Below are 16,451 nucleotides of genomic sequence, written 5' to 3' on the forward strand. Positions count from 1 at the left end.
AATATATATATATATAAACTGAATGTATATAGGTATATACGTATGAAAGTGTATATATATAATATGAATGTATATACGAACCCGAAAACGAATATAATATATATATATATATGAACATCGTATATACGTATATATATATTAAACTCAAACTAAATTAAGGCAGAGATATACAATCCGCTCTGATACCAACTGTTAGACATTTATTATGTATAAACTGAAACATATGTATGTGTATATAAAATGCGGAATTAACGAATATATACACGATATAATCTAAGGATCGAAATACCTCCAGCCATTGATTCTTGAGCTTCAATCCCAAAAGTTCTGATCTGCAAAGGAAATTGACTACCATGGGTAATCGGGCTTCATCGCTCTCTCAACTCTCTTTAGATGGAATTTGCTGTTATGAACAGAATGAGTGAGGAGCTCGAGGACCGAGACCCTATATTTATAGGTGAGATACTCCATCAGTATCTGTGCCACATTAATTGTCAGAATATTTTGACAATTAATTTAGGAAATCAAATCAGGTAATGAATATAGAAATCTGACCATATATAGAATATTATATAATTGATTTTGTCCAGATTCAATGAATATAAAATATTCATTTATCAGAAAATCAATTATTTATTTATTTCCTTAAATAGAAATTTATTTTTTTAAATAGAAATATATTTCCTTAAATAAAAAATATTCTTATATTTATGTGTCTATATTCTCCACAAAGATAGGACACGTTTTGACAACTATCAACGTGATGTGGCATTCACGTCAGTAGAATATCAAAGCCTCATGGGTTGGGCCTTACTAAATCAACCCAAATGTCATTATATTATTTGCATGTATTCCATTAGTGGGCAAGGTGTACAAACAAGAACCCTAGCACTTTAAATATAAGAAAACTCATTCATGCAAAGGGTTAGAATCTCAATCCTTAAGTGCTTAGGAAAAATCTAATGTTCAAATACTTGTGTAAATCATAAGGATTTTATAGTCTTAATATAATAATATTTACTCGTGGACTAAGGTTTTTTAACGCCCCAACCACGTAAAAACTATAGTTCGATTCTTAGTTTATTATATTTCTTTAGCTTTATCATATTTTATCAGTTTTTGAAAATCTTGGTAAATATATTGGTACTTTTACTGAGAGTTGAACAAAGAAGTGATACTAAAAAAGTTGTATACTGCAACCATGATAGCCAGCCGAACCATCATTGATATTTCTGGTATTCGTGACAGGGACGCTCCCATGGAAGATGTGAACCCTAATACTTAGACAAAAATAGGAGTCGATGAAGACCCAACAGAAGCAAACAAGCATCCTTCAAGAAGACTCAACATACTGAAAAATATGTTGGTGAGAATCCCATCAATGAAGATCCAGAGGATGATGATCTTGAAGACGATAGAAAAGACAAATAAGAGGAATATTATTATGAGCCAAATCCTGCAGTTGCTGAGATGTCTAAGGAAATCGCTGAAATTAAGAAGAAATCGACAGATCAGGAGAAATTCTCCCATTGAATGTAAGAAACTTTAATCAGATTAGAGGCTAGACTTGAACCAGGAGAAGTGGCTCACGATGACAATATTCTTGATGACCATGCTCCTTAGGAAAATAATGCTACGAAGAGTACAAACCAAAAAGATCCTGGAACTTCTGATCCTGCAAAGGACAAAGGAAAATGTATCATAGAGGAACTAAAAAAAAAGATTATTCCCACTCCTCCACATAATAACACAAATACTGCCAACCAACCTTTACGGAAAAAGAAGGCAGCCAATGCTCCAGAGCAAAGTCGTCCGATTAATTTGAAAGGCAGAGTTGCGCAGGGTGATAAGTTGAGTATTCAAGTACAAAAGCCTATTGCTCAGGGAAATTAAAGAAAACTGCCCTAGTAATTTTGTTAACCAGAATGGGGGAGTAGAGGAGGTTCACCCAGTTTTAAAAGGTAGTTTGTCAACAACAGACCTTCAGGCACGTTTAGATGCAAAGAAAGAATGAGCCAGAAGTGAGAAGGGGAGACCTCATGGTAGGGCCGACAAAATAGGTCAAACACGATAACACAACTCGAAACCCGCTCGAGAGTTAACGGGTTTGGGTTTGCCTTAAATGGGTGCGGGTCGTATTCGGGTTGACTCATCGAACACGTTTAATAAATGGGTCGTGTTCAGGTTGACACAGCTAACACAAAACTGACCCGTTAATGACCTATTTAAAGTTATTTCAATACTTCAACATGTTATAAATGGGTCATAAACGTGTTGAATACTTCATAAACGTGTTATAGGTTGATATGTTTAAACAAAATATACTTTTAAACGGGTTATACGGGTCGTGTTGTGTCAACTCATTTATAATTGGATATATTTAGGTTTCATTTTCTGACACAATTATTAAACAGGTTGTGTTTGTGTTACTTGTTATACATGGGTCTCGACACGACACGAATACGACCCGCGAACACGAATCGCCACCTCTACCTCATGGAAACGACCTCATATATCACATCAATGATAGAATTCGTTGGTGTGATTTCTAGGATGACAATACAAAGTGTTTGGAAGATCAAATAGTCTTACTGGAAGGATTGCAGCGCTCAACAGGTTTATTTAAAATCAACTAATAAATACATTCTATTCTTTAAATATATATAAAATACACATGCAAATAATTATTTGAATATTATATTTTTTCAAAACTCAAAATTCTTTTAAATGTCCTAAAAAACTAACAAGATGTCTACTATATATAACTATAATATACATTATTATATAAAATATATAATTTCACCATATATTAAAAAAAAAAAAAAATCTCCTACAGTAGAAACAAAAATAACGCTTCTATCTAATTTTTGAGAAATCACCCATATACTAATTTTTAACTTTTTTTTTATTTTTACGATTTGGATTGCTCCGGTGGTTGCTATGTGGATTGTTATGTGAATTTAAATTGCGATTTAAGTTACTCCGTTAATTACTATGTGGGTTGTTATATAGATTTTCGTAAAAAAACAAAAAAAAAAACTGCTTTAAAATGTAAACATGAAAAAACTTCTAATTTTTTTTTCTATATATAAACAAAATTAGCTCCATTAAAATTGCTATAAAATATAATTGTCCACTGTATAATCAAGTTTAGAGATATTGTTAATTAAAAAGAAAATACTTCTCTGATTTTTAGTTTTTAATATATTTTTACAAATATATTGGAAATGACTTAAGTTAAGTAAAAAAATTTATTTTTGCTATAAAATAATATAAAGTAGAAGAGAGGAAAGAAGAAGAAGATGAAGAGAGAAAGAGAAAGTGAATGAGAATTTCTGAGGTGTTTATTCTAATGGGGTGAACCCCTATTTATACAAATACAAGAGTGAGATATTAAGAAACTAAGAAAAAGGGAAACTAAGGAAAAGAGGAATGTTGATTACAATTCATGGTAATAAATAAAAGATTTGGACATCCACATAATTATTAATATTTATAACACTCCCCCTTGGATGTCCATAATATAACTGCCTTATTAAAAATCTTGCTGAAAAATTTGGTCAAAGGAAAAAGAGTATAGTGTAAACTAACTCCCTCCCCCTCATTTAGGCATTTGTGGAGATCTTCTAATCGACGAATTTCGATCTTGTCTGCCGTCTTCTCAAATGTTGATGTTGGTAATAGCTTTGTGAATAAGTTTGTAAGATTGACACTTGATTGAATATGTTGAACACCAATATGCATTTTCTTGAAGCGTATAAGAAGAATTTCGTGAAATGTGTTCTAACTCTATCTCCTTCAATGTACCTCCTTTTAGTTGAATGATGCAAGCAGTATTATCCATAGAGAATTGCTTGGGTTGATACTTCTTTATTGAGTGCAATCCATATGTTTCCCGAATATGCTATGCCAATGATCTTACTCACACACATTCTCTACTTGCTTCATAAAATGCAAGTATGTTAACATGATTTATAGTTGCCTCGTTAAAAACCTTGCCAGAAAAACCCAGTGGGACAAAATCTGAGCTAGGGAAAAGAGTACAATATGTATTTCATATTCATAATTATTTGCAAGTTGCCTCGTTAAAAACCTTGCCAGGAAAACCCATTGGGACAAAACCTGAACTAAGGGAAAAAGAGTGCAACATGAATATGTCTCCCCCTCATGCACATATGATCCATAATTCTTTTGGTGATAATATATCTCATAAGATTATTGTTATCACTTTTAAAATATCACCATATATAATCTTTGATCATATATTTTCTATAACTCTTCCAGAGTATGTATGGACTTCTAAATTATAGATGAGGGGTTCGTGGAACATTAGTCTTTATCCAACTAATTGTATCATTCATGTGTGTACACAACTTTGTTCATACGAAAATTTAAAATTTCAAGTAGATATGAACATAACACATTAATGGTACTATAAATTTTCATTTGTGACAATGATGGTACTCCAAGACCATATATTTATTCCATCTTGTTTTATGATCTTAATTTCCATATCAAATGATCATATATTTATAATTCTTGATACATATGAAGTACTTCAGGACTTCAATACTAATGAACAAACTTTATACATTAATATTTCTCGAAATACAAAAGAAATAAAAGTTTGTTCTTCAAAAACTCTTCAAGAGTCTATCACAACGTATAATTTACGTATTTATATTGCATAGACAACCATAGGTATTTTTCAAATAATAATTTACTTACATGTCTTTATTTCATACAAAGATCTTTGTCATATAGTGCGCGCGACTTTGAATTTATATCACTTAAGACATGTATTAAATTCTTCTAGAATTTTTAGATAAGGCTTATTTCAAATTCTCACTATATTAGGAGCTCCAAATAAATAACCTTTTGTTGCAACATTTATGTGACGCTTATAAATCCTCATAAAATATATTCCATGCTATAATCAAATCATGATTATATTTTCTCAATATTTAAGCCTTACTTCAATCAATCTCATGTCTATGCAAACTTTGTACAACAATTCATTATGTACAAATACATATATGCAAATTTCTCATTAGAAATATTTATTTGCACACCCTACAGGTCTTACTTCACCTTATGTGAGTAAATTTGCCTGGATTGCGTCATAATATTTTGGCCAAAAATCAAAATGTATGTCGATGATTCTCGACAAATCTAATACCATGATCCTTGCTATCTCATGTTAATTTATTGCATATGCAAACATTCAATATTTATTTTCGACAAAAATTTCAATAAATGATAATTTCCTCCCATATTGACATAACTTATAGAGATCTCTTTAAATTACATATTTTTCAAATATGTTTATCATTTATAGGTACCTATATAGAATCACTTCAGGGATTCAATTATGATCAAATGTGTTATGTCTAACTTCTCTTGGGAGTCTTTTCGAGTACCGTTTTCATCACGGTTATCATTTTAATACTTTATAACATTAAGGTATCTCCATGAGTACCTCTAGATTTAACAACTTCAGGGCAAATCAAATGAACATTTATTAATAATTTCTACATTGTTCATTTACGCTTCAGGCGTTTTCAACTCATTCTATCTCAACTTTGAATAATATTGATTTGCAGTTGGTATATATCATTTTGAACTATATTGTTCTTATATACTTTGTGCAAGGATCATTTTTCAAAAATTATCATCGATCCCAACTGCTTCTCTCCCCCTGATCGAGAGAATTTTTAAAAATTGTGATATCTAATAATATTAATATGCCTGTAGGGATTTCAGTATATCACAATGAATCAATATTTGTTTAAACTCATATATACTATATGACATTGAACTTCAGGTTCAATAAACTTCAGTTTCAAGTTCAATCCTTATGAACTTAATTCATTTCTAAGAATGAGTCATACGTGTATAATTAGAAATACATAAATTTACACATTTTGTAAATGCATGATTATATAATCTTATCACATTGATAAGAAACTATGCAATAAAAATCTAACAATGGCTCAAGATTGTTAAGAAAATATAATTTAAATATTTTCTATGTGGAAATATATGCACATTCTTCTTTTGAGCCTTATAAATAACAATGAGAAGAATCTTCTCGGTTCTTCAACAAAATTTAGTCAAATTCTTTGACAATTTATTGCATATGATTGATCATGTCAAAATAATTCAATTCATGAACTTCGGAGTTCACTATAATTTGTATTTCAATGAAACTTTCAAAATGTAATGTAAATTCATTACAACATAATCATTACAAGTTTCATTTTTATATACACGAATAATATAATTATATTATTCTCCAAAACATATACACTCTTCAGGAATCACTATCATCAATTCAATGATGTGTATAATTTAAAAGATACATGACAACTTCATCATGTTATTTTAATGGTCAAATATATATAACCATAACATATCATTTATTTTTCCTGATATCTTTTTAACAAGTCGTCTAATTTATTAATAGACTATTCATCAGTCTAATTATCATGACTTGATATATTATATATTTAAATGTACAACAAGTACATATAATAAGTTATTTATTATCACTTTCATAACTAGATAAAAGTTACACATCTAGGTACATACAAAGACATTTTACTACTCAAAGTAGCAATTGTATGTAAGGCTTCTTCAGGAAGCTTTTCAACTAATCATTTTGTGATTCTTTATCACTTTGATTATATTGGATCACTAACAAATATTAGTAAATTATATATCCACTTTTGGGAATATGCAACCGAATTATATGGTAACTATATATTTACATATCATGTACCAACAATAGTTTGAAACTATTGATTTCAAGAAATAATAAAATATGTATATATTAATTTGCTTCTGGCATTACCAATATATGTGAAATCTATATTCTTTGAAATAGAATTTCATGTCTATTCATTCTCTTTAGGGAATGATATTTAAATATTCTAAATGTACAATAAATTTGTACAATTCACATTCTATTCAATAATCAAGTATACTTTTATCTTGATTATAAGTATGTCCGTACTACAGGTACGCGACCACTATTATTCAATTCCACACATGATATATAAATTTCATGCACTTTGATTGTGTGTGGTATCTCATCTTTTGGTTGTTTCCACTTTTTCTGGAAATATTTGAGTAGTAAATAATGTCATTGATTATTTAAAATCATTACATTCACTTCGGGGAATGACGTTGAACAAGTAGAACATTATTATAAATTTCTTAAAAATTTATTACTTGTTCATTCATAAAAATATAAGAAATTATTCAACAATTTCTTTTACGATCTTTCAAAGAATATATGAATGCAATTTTTGCATAGTCTCCAAGATGTATGCAAAATTTAATCTTTAATATATGTCAGATTCAATAATTTCCAACATTGCAAGTAATAACAATGTATAATAACATGACTAATACGAAGAATCTTTAAAAGTAATTGACTTCAATTCGTATCATTCTCTGCAGGGAATGATGAACAATAAATACATGCCTCATGTATTTAAATAACATTAGTCATGCTCATTGTTATTCTTATACTTTGATGTTTCAATGCAATTTTCTTAACATTCTTTTTGGATATTCAAAACCCACTATAAAATTGCATCAATAATAATCATTTTTAATGATTCTTTAGTTGTATTCACATAAATACAATCATTTTTTTTGACAAATATAAAACATTTACTTCAGGAAATGTTTGTCAAAATCTATATCGATATTAGATTACTTTTCATTGTCCTCAAAGAATACAAGAACATATATATAAATATGTATTCATCTCTTTCATTATATATTCATCAACTATATAATGAATATTACGTTTGCATAATCTTCAGGATATATGCAAGATTTTATTGAGGACGCATAATCATCAGGATATATGCAATATTTTATCGATGATGCATAATCTTCAGGATATATGCAATATTTTATCGATGATGCATAATCTTCAGGATATATGCAATATTTTATCGATGATGCATAATCTTTAGGATATATGCAATATTTTATCGATAATACATAATCTTTTGGATATATGTATAATTTATATAGATTTTCTCTATCATATCATAGGCGCACATATTTTGTAAATAGGGATATTGGCGGCTAAACCACCTGAACTTTACGGTTTGTAACACTTAACCACCAAAACTGAATTTTTGGCGGCTAAACTACCTAAACTCCCATTCCGTTTTGCTCTGCACACCTCCGTCCAAAAATCACCGTTAAGTGCCACAGTGGACTGTCCACGTGTACACACTTGTACACGTGGCAAATTTTTAGTGGTCCACGTAATATTAATTTTTTAAAAAAATTAAAAATATTATAAAAAATTAAAAAAATCAGAAAAAAAAAATTAAAAATATTTTTTTTTACTTTTTTTTTTTTTCTTTTTCCTTTTCTTTTCTTTTTTCTTTTCTTTTTTTTCTTCTTCTTTCTTCTTCGTTTTTCTACGAGCCCTCTCCCTCTCTTTCTAACTAAAACCCTAAAATTTCTAAAGTCTACCGGTATTCCAAAAAAAAAAAAAAAAGTCTACCAAGATTCTCTCTCCCTCTCTACTTCGTGCGAACAAGAACCCCAAGCCCCCTCCATTAATCCGAACCCAAGCCCCTCCAGTTCGAACCCCAAAGCCCACTACAGTCCGAGAACCCCAACCGTCACCTTCTTCCAGTCCAAGAACCCCGACGACCCACCTTCCTCCAGTTCGAGAACCCAACACCCCAACCTCTCTCTCTCCCTCGTGTTTCCCTCTCTTCATGGATCTGGGGGCTTATGTCTCGGTTGAGAAAAGGAGACTCATCGGGTTGAAGAGAGAGGGCTAAGCACGACATTGAGAACTTTCAAATTCAGATCAAAGGTTTGGGATCTGAATCTGATATGAATTGGTTTTTCTAGGGTTTCGAAATTTTTGATTTTTAGGGATTTTGGGCAGATGATCAACTATGACGCCAGGAGGAGGAGAAGGAGAGAAAGAGGGCTGGGAGGGATTTTGCAGAAAATGAAGAAGAAAGAAGAAAGAAGAAAGAAGAAGAAGAAGAAGAAAAAAAAAAAAGTAGAATTAAAAAAAAATAATAATTATTTTTTTAATTATTTTTTTTCTGTTTTTTAAACTATTTTTTTAATATATAAATTATTAAAAAAAATTCTGATTTTTTGTTATTTTTTTTAAATATTTATAATTATTTTTTAATTTTTTTTTTCTAATTTTTTTAATTTTTTTTAATATTTATAATTATTTTTTAAAATTAATATTACGTGGGCCACTAAAAACTTGCCACGTGTACAAGTGTGTACACGTGGACAGTCCACCGTGGCACTTAACTGTGATTCTTGGACGGAGGTGTGCAGAACAAAACGGAAGTGGAGTTCAGGTAGTTTAGCCGCCAAAATTTGAGTTTTGGTGGTTAACTGTCACAAACCCAAAAGTTTGGGGGGTTTAGCCGCCAATATCCCTTGTAAATATTATGAATGATAAGAACATAATATATATATATATATGAAATTAATAATAAATATATAAAAACATATACATACATATATAATATATAAATATATAGATAAAAAGAAAAAAGAAAACAAATGATTCTTGAAATTGTTTCAGTCAGATAAGTATATATATAAATATATATTTAGTGTATCATGACTTTGAAACAATTCAAGAACTTTAACAAAATACTTACATTGGGACATAGCATAGACTCATGCTTGAAGGTTGGGCAGAGACTCGTGCTGATAACGTGTTATAAAATAATATAAAGTAGAAGAGAGGAAAGAAGAAGAAGATGAAGAGAGAAAGAGAAAGTGAATGAGAATTTCTGATGTGTTTATTCTAATGGGGTGAACCCCTATTTATACAAATACAAGAGTGAGATATTAAGAAACTAAGAAAAAGGGAAACTAAGGAAAAGAGGAATGTTGATTACAATTCATGGTAATAAATAAAAGATTTGGACATCCACATAATTATTAATATTTATAACAATTTTTATATTTTTTTATTTAAGCATTTATATATTACAACAATATATAATTTGGGACTCGAACTCAGGATTTCCAACACACACGTACCGTTCTATGATCACTTGAGCTAGCCTCAAGTGGTTTTTGACTTTTATGTTTCACACATTGTGAGAGTTGCTAATTAAAAGAATACAGATTTAAATAAATAAATAAAATAAAATAAAAAAATTCAGGGTGTCTGTTTAAAGCTTAGATACATTGGAATGTTTTCTTGTTTGTGGTTTTAATCTCAAAATTTGTGTAATGAACTTTCTTGGTGCAAAAGAAAAAGATGATGATGATGCCAAATGTTTCAATTCAGACCACTTTCTAATTTCCCGGAATGAAAAGAATCAGATTATATATTCCATTACCATTAATGGACTTAGTAACAGTTACCCAAAAGAAAAAAGAACAAAAAAGTTGAATTCTTTCTTGAAAAATAATGTTATTACTAGAAAGTGATGATGGCAATAGCTTAGAGATTACTTCAAAGATTTCTCACCAGATTGTGGGCAGAATCACTTTAAGAAATTGACCCAGAGAAAATAATATCAAAAAGGCATAAACAAGATTATGTGACAACTGTTCTTTTTTCAATTCTTTGCTTCTTAAAAGTTCTCATTTAATTATGATTATTTTTTAATTTTGGGGGAAATAATTTTGATTTAATACTAACAACATAGCTCACTCTTTTTGCGTTCTCATTTCATGCATTTCATGTATATATTTTTTTAAATAATGAAAACATTGTTTAATTTCGATTGAGGGTGGTGAGCATATTCAAGCATGTTTCTTAATTGTTATCGTATTAATAATTTTATGGTCAAAAAAATTCAAAAATTACTTATTATTCTTGTAAAATGTTATTTTCAAGTCAATTTTTGCTATCTTTATTGCTTAGAATTTTTCTAGAGTATAAAACACACATACCAAACTCTTTGTTGTAAGATGCTTGTTAGTACATATTTACTTAGAAAAGTTACCAAGTTTAAGTGTTCATATTTTTGTGAGTATCGAGATTTGAGAAAACATTTTTTGAATTTTTATTGATTCTAAGAAATAGTTATGATTATTTTGGACATGGTACTAGGGTTTAATTAGATGTTACTTTATGGAATAAGTAATTTTTATAGACAAATCTTATTAGGGAGCCTTTGTGTAATTATTTTATTTTTTTTTTAAAAAAAAAAAAAAAGAGATACAAGAGCAACATTTTCATCATTATATGTTGCCTCTTAGTCAAAAAAAAAAAAAAATGGCAAGAGCAACATTTCTATCCATTTGTCTAACATGTTGCCTCTTGTTCAAAAAAAAGGGAAAAAAAAGTTTGTATTAGTTAATTTTTCATTTGTTATGGCTCTTAGAATAAATGTAAAAGGTTGTCTATTTTCTTTCAAAAGTTCCAAAAAGCTAGTTTGTAGTCAGGGACGGAGGGACTTAAGCCATTGTGTAGGCTTAAGCCCTCACTCAATTTTATAATATATAAAAAAAATTTATGTTACATATATGTATTTAAATTTTTGTTTATTATAAATGTGTATTAAGCCCTCACTCAATTTGTTCCTGCCCAATTTTAAAGGTAATACCACTAAAATTTTAACACCAAATTCAAAAAAAAAAAACAATCAACACTTTTTTTTGTAAGCACATATGTAACACTCTATTTAACATGTTTTTTTATTTCATTCAATTTTTATTCAAGCCGTTGAAAAAGAAAATATTCAAGCCCTCACTGAACCGAATTTCTGGCTCCGTCACTGTTTGTAGTACTCTTTACAGTGGTTTGTCCAAATAATTCATAGCCTATCTTCGTTTCAATGTTTATTCAAATGTTAGTCCTAAATTGTCAAATCCATCATGAGTGCTCACTTTTTAATTTTCAACTCCATGAGTGAAATATGTAGCCATGAATAAATATTTTCAAATACTTGTGAGCCTAATAGAGTTTAGACTTTTACTTGATTCATTTTTCGAAAGCTTTTATGTGCTATGGTTTGCGGTAAAAAGGTTTAAGATTGGTGCACACACTCACAACTCTAGATTTATTCAAGATAACTTTGAATAGTTCATATTGGCTTATTACTAACATTTTGCTTGAATAATTGTGTCATTTTTAAAAAATTTAACCTGAAAATATTATATTTTGACATTATTATTCTTTCGCTTGAATTGCTAGAGACTAGCAATAAGCTAGTTGGGGGTTGAGATTAAGGTTCAAATTTGTACATTTTCAGTCCTTAATTATGTACATAAAATTAATATAAATTAAATATTTGATAAGTTTTAATGTTAAATTTATTTTGAATTGAAATATTTACTTTACTTTAATTTTGTGTTATATTTTAGATTTGAGCAAAAGTTGGTAAATGGTGAAAAAGAAGAGGAATGGCCCAAATGAATTGGCCCAAGCTTATGTCTCCATATCTTTTCCTCATCAAAGTGTTCCCAGGCCACACGTCCAAAGCTCATTACCAATCTATCTCTTACTCTAATAGTAATTGAGCCCAAATTGATTATTAACAATAACGATGGGCATGTATGGGATTGGAAGTCCTCAATTGGACATGTAGCAAGCAACAATGCACTCACCTGCAAGTCACTCCAGATGCTATATTTGTCCCCATGTTCCCACTTTTACCAGAAATTGGAGTCATTTTCTCCATTTATTTAGCCACGAATTGTACCAATGTACCATATGTGGGTCTTAATTTCTCTATAAATAGAGACCCTGAAAAAGGGCATGGGTGTGAATCCGATCTAATCCGCACTTTTTTGGTCAAACAATATTTAATTCGCACTAAGTGCAGATTTCGTATTTTGGACCCAATCCGATCCGCATAACAGTTTAAATCCAATCCAATCCGCAATAGTGCGGATTGGATCAGTTATTTTAGATCGGTTGTTTTTTTTAATGATAAATTATTTAAGAAAAAAAAACTAAAAAAAGACTATTGTTTCTTAATCTCTAATAATAATCTATTTTCATCTTCATTTATATATAAATCAAACTAATATACATCAATATATATATACTCATCTTTAGATTTACACTAAAATATATATGTATTCATTACTAAAATAAATAAGCTAGTATATATATTTAAATTTATGTGTATTTGTCTATGTGAATAAGAATAATTTTTCTGGTATTTTTTATTATAAAACAAATAAAATACACCAACTCAATATATTATTAAAAAAGATTAAGAAATTAGAAGTTTGTGTCTTTTTTTTTTAATTTTACTAGAAAATTAATATATATTATATATTATAATTTTTTAAAATTATATATAATTAAGTGCATATTGGATTGGATCGGTTACTTTTTGAGGTCAAACAACATCCAATCCGCACAAGTGCGGATTTTAAATTTTTCAATCTAATTCAATCCGCACAAGTGCGGATATCTACATTTTGCGAATTGGATTGGATTGGATCGTGCGGATTGGATTGGATCGAATACTTAGTGAACACCCCTAAAAAGGGGTATCAGATTTTCAGAGTAGGAAAGAGTAATTTGCGACATAACCTCTATAAGTATTTAGTTTATTGCAACTAACGCTCAATTCTAAAATTTTAGTGGTAAAACCGCCTAAATTCGTGTTTTGTAAGAAGTTTAATATTTCCATCCATTTTTAGCTGTTAACTAACATAGTGAAATGTCTACGTGGACACAGTGTACACGTGGCACAATTTTATTGATCCACGTAAATAAATATTTAAAAAAATAAAAAAAATTCTTTTTCTTTAAAATTTTTTTTTTTTTCTTTTTCTTTTCTTTCCTCATAATCTTTTTCTATTTTTTTTCTTTTTCTTTTTCTTTTCTTTCTTCTTCTTCTTCTATCTGACGCCCTCCTCCTCCTCCTCCTCCTCCTTCTTCTTCTTCTTCTTCTATATTTTTCTCTGCTAAACATTCCAAAACCCTAACAATGGCAAAAACAACGATACTCATGAATCCCAATCCTTCTCTGCTCAGATTTGGATCTCTCATGCTCTTTCTCTCTCCCCACGTTGTCCCTCTCTTTGATAGAGGGTGCAAACGAAGGTGCTGTAGTGATGCGATCAGTGGTGCGAGCAGCGGTATAAGCGGAGGTGCGAACGGAGGTGTGATTGAAGGTGTGAACAGAGGTGGGCCTGGGTCTGTTTGGAGGGATTTGTTGGTGCGATTGGTGGTCCGATTGGAGGAGCGAGGCTTTGCATACTGGTTTTTGGGGTCGATTACTATGGGTAGTGTTTGGTTGGATTTTGATTATTGTTGGGTCCGATTGGGTTTTGGGTAGTGTTTGGATGGGTGGTTGTGCGATAATGAACAGAGGGAGAGAGAGAGGTGCGTTATTCTCAGCGATTGTTTGGTCTTTTCAAGGTCGTCGTGGACATCTCCGACTGCTATGAGGCGGTCTGCAGCGGGGTACCAGGTTTGGAGAGGAGCAGAAGGGGTTTCAGGGTTAGGGTCTGGTAAGAGAGAGAGGGTGAAAGAAATCTGTTTTAGGTTTGAATTAGGGTTTTTTTTAGCAGAGAAAAAGACAGCGTCAGGGAATTAGGGTTTTTTTTTTAATTTTTATTTTTTTAAAATTGTTTTTTTAATTTTAATTTTTAATTTTTAAAGAAAAAGAAATGTTTTTATTTTTTTATTTTATTTTTAAAATAATTAATTTTTTATTTTTAAATATTTATTTACGTGGACCAATAAAATTGTGCCACGTGTACACTGTGTACACGTAGACATTCCACCATGGCAGTTAACAGCTAAAAAAGAATGGAAATATTAAACTGCTAACAGAACACGAGTTTAGGGGGTTTTACCACCAAAATTTTAGAATTGGGGGTTAGTTGCAATAAACTAAATACTTATGGAGGTTATGCCGCAAATTACTCAATAGGAAATTACTTATTGTTATTTCTCTTATTTTTGTCTTAGTTCTACTTATTTTAGTGACAAAAATGAGAGAACTATTTTTGAAATATTGGTGAGGTTAGAGCGTAGCTATTGTACTTTTTATTCTCTATATTGATATTGATTCTTTTGTGCTTCATCTTCATATTTCATTTATTAAATTATTTTTCATCTTCTAATTCTTCTTCCAAATTTAATAGTATCTTTTATAAGTTCGGTCATGTTTTTCTTATGTAAGTTAGGCTATTAATTATTTTGGTACATTTATTATATTATATGTCGTTTACTACATTCTGTCAATAGTGGTATTTTGTCGATTTAAGATATATAATATGATATACTGTTAAATTAGAAGTGATATTTAATTTATTCAAGATTAATTAATTTGTGATTTTAACATATATATCTTCCAGTTGTAATTAATAGTGTAGAATTGCAACTGCGTTTTAAATTAATATTAGTATTAGAATATGATTTGCATAACTATATCTCTACTTTACCAAGCTCTTTATCTGAGCACCCCTTTTCACTCATTCATTATTTTATTATTTTTATTTCATTTACATTTCTATCATTTTCTATTTATACTAATCTTTAGTGGTAATTTGCCTCCCTGTGGATACAACATGGTCTGTTTACTAACGCGACCGTAGTGTAACTAATTGGGCGACATCAAGATCTACAAGGATCCATAATCATTGAGCCATATAACCATCCTATAAGCAACTGGTCACAAACAATCCATTGCTCATACTTTGGATTTACTTTGACACCAAAAACAGGCAATCCATCACCTGTAGCTACACTTGCAGGAACAAACTCTGCTGGAGCTTGCTTCAACCCATTGATGAAACCATCAAATCTATGACCTCTTTTGATTGTTGAAACCATAGTTTTCATAACACATAATTATTTTGATCAAGCTTTAAGGAAAGAGGTTGTGAGAGTGTGTTACTAAATGATTAGCTAGTGAATCCTCCAGATCCATTATAAAATCCAAGTGAGGAGCTGGTTTGAGCTTGACCCTGCGCTTTTGGTGTTCCCTGATTTTTGACAGTAGTTGCATCTGGCTGCTGTGCTGCTCCTAATGCTGGTAGGGCAGTAGAATGGTGGCTAGACCCTGTAGACATTGTTGCGTGAGCACTGTGGTTCTGATACCAAGTAAAGAAAGTTGTAGGGAAGCAAAATGAATAAAACTCATCTGAAGGATAAAACTGAGGAGACCATTTCATTTATATAGCAAAAGATGGTACAAGCAAAGAGAGGAGATGACACTTGTCTACATAAGACAAATAACTAAACAATCATTAGTTGGACTAAACACACATCATATTAGACATTAATTTGTTAACTGTTTCTTATCATTATTCTCTTTTAAAAAATAAATAATACGGTAGCATAACTGTTTTTACTAGAAATATTGTTGGGTAATACCATTTTAGACCTTGTGTTTTGCAAAAGTTACTAATTGGACCATCTGTTTTGTTAAATGACAAAATAGACCCTTTATTTTTTAAAATGATAAAAATAGGACCCTGAGCTTAATTTTTGACAA

The sequence above is a fragment of the Cannabis sativa genome, chromosome 3 (genome assembly GCF_029168945.1).
Source record: "Cannabis sativa cultivar Pink pepper isolate KNU-18-1 chromosome 3, ASM2916894v1, whole genome shotgun sequence".
NCBI lineage: Eukaryota > Viridiplantae > Streptophyta > Magnoliopsida > Rosales > Cannabaceae > Cannabis > Cannabis sativa.